The sequence below is a fragment of the Palaemon carinicauda genome, chromosome 1, assembly GCF_036898095.1.
Source record: "Palaemon carinicauda isolate YSFRI2023 chromosome 1, ASM3689809v2, whole genome shotgun sequence".
In the NCBI taxonomy this organism is placed as follows: Eukaryota; Metazoa; Arthropoda; class Malacostraca; order Decapoda; family Palaemonidae; genus Palaemon; species Palaemon carinicauda.
This window is the reverse complement of record NC_090725.1, coordinates 15151259-15153758: the sequence shown is the minus strand read 5'-3', so window position 1 is coordinate 15153758 and position 2500 is coordinate 15151259.

The following is a 2500-nucleotide window of genomic DNA, read 5'->3' as shown; positions in this document are numbered from 1 at the left end:
TGAACAGATGATGAATGATCATAACCTCTGTATATTAAATGAGGCAGAGAGTAGCACTTACTATTCAAAAGCTCATGGAACCTATTCGTCAATAGATTTAACTCTGTGTTCCAATAATATTGTTGATAGGTTCGAATGGAATGTCTTAGACGACCTGTTTACCAGTGATCATTTTCCTATTTTGATTACCATATTAGGACATACACCAACTTCTTCGATTCAACGATATAATACAGATAAAGCTGACTGGGATAGATTCAAGTTTTACACTAAGCAAGTGCCTCCCTTTGATTACTCCCAAGATCATGATAAAACAAATGATGACGTTGTGAATTTTATCACACAAGCGGCTGATAAATCGATACCTCTGACTGGCACCCGACAGTTAAAACATTCAGTCCCATGGTGGTCAGAGACATTAACCCAGCTGATAAACGAAAAGCATGCAGTTGGAAGAAAATTAGAAACCCTAAATAAAAGATTCAAACATTTGAGCACTGGTCCCCTAATGTTAGGGAATAAAATAAACAAACTGGTTGACATAGCAATAGAAATTAGTGTGTTGAAACCATATTTTAATAGGGTTTCTGCTAAATTCAGAAAGGAAGTAATTAAAGGCAAGATAATTTCATGGCAAAAATACGTGTCAAGCATATCGGATAATACTTCTGTGCAGAAGGTGTGGCAGAAGTTTAGGAAGATTAATGGCTCTTACAGCAAACCAGCGAGACACGCATTAATGCATAACGGCTCGTTAATACATGATACTCAGACAATCTCTAATATTATCGGCCATAATATTGAAAATATAAGCAGCATTGATAATTTAGATGCCCACTTTCGAGCCATTAAAAGAAGAGAAGAAGCAACACCATTGAACTTTGATACTATGGAGGATATCTATTACAATAAAAGATTCACTGAAGAGGAATTGGAATTTGCCTTATCTAATTGTAGGTCAACAGCCCCGGGTAAAGATAAGATAAATTTCGATATGATTAGAAATCTAGCCCCTTTAGCTAAAGCATATCTATTGGATTTTTACAATCATCTTTGGACCAAACACCTATTTCCAAAGGCATGGAAACATGCAATAGTAATACCAATAGTAAAGGCAGGGAAAGATCCAAGTAATCCAAACAATTACAGACCAATTTCATTAACCAGTTGCATGTGTAAATTACTGGAAAAAATGGTAAATTATAGACTAAATTGGTGTTTACGTCGCAATAATATTCTATCAACTTCTCAATTTGGCTCACAATCAGAACGATCTTCTTTGGATTCACTTTCACACTTAGAAAATTATATACGTAGAGGCTTTGAACGAAAACAGATCACAATAGCCATATTTTTTGATATTCATAAGGCATATGATACAACGTGGAGACACTCGATACTAAAATCCTTACATCAGAATGGTTTTCGAGGACACCTTCCTATTTTTATTAGAAATTTTATTGGTGGAAGAACGTTTCAAACTCGTATTGATAACATTTACTCCGAATCTTTTAATCTTGACAGTGGTGTACCGCAAGGCAGTGTTTTAAGCGGGACTCTTTTTGCATTGGCAATTAACGACATTGTTAATCAAATGCCACAAGGAGTGCAAAGTAGTCTATATGTAGATGACTTTGCAATTTACTATTCCTCCAATAGCTTGCGTCATTTACAAAGGATTCTAAATAGTGCCACTAGAAAAATACTAGAGTGGACCGCATCTGTTGGTTTTAGACTTTCGGCAGAAAAAACTCAAGCCATAATGTTTTATAAAAATAGTAGATGGAAGCAGAACCAAGATATCAATCTAACATTGGGCAACGTACAAATCCAATTTCAAGATAAGGTAAAGTTTTTGGGACTAATTTTTGACACCCATTTGAATTGGAAAGCACATGTATCATACATCAAATCCAAATGTAACAGTGCTCTTAATTTAATGAGGAAATTATCTCACACAACCTGGGGTGCAAGGAGATCAACTTTACTAATGATGTATAAAGCATTAGTATTATCAAGAATTGATTATGGTAGCCCAATTTATGGTTCAGGATCTGAAGCAACTTTGAAATCTTTAGATCCAATACACACTCGAGGCCTGAGTATTTGTAGCGGAGCTTTTAGATCATCCCCAAATCTCTCAGTTTTATGTGAAATTGGAGAACCCCCATTGTCTTTGCATCGGGATTTTGTAACAATGCGGAGTGCATTGAAAATTTTATCCACTAATTCTCCAACAAAAAAGCTTTTTAATGAGAGGGACATATTTATAAACAACCATGAACCACCATTCCCAATTAGGGCAAACAGACTGTTACAATCAACAAACGTTAAAGTGAATCTTATCCAACCATCTTTATTTCCCCCACCTTGGATTATGACAAGGACAAGAATCTGTTCTCATCTGTTTTATTTATCAAAAAAATTCACTTATACTCCGAGTCACCACAAGCAAATTACCATAGAACATATTCAGAGAAAAGGTCCTCACTATGCAATA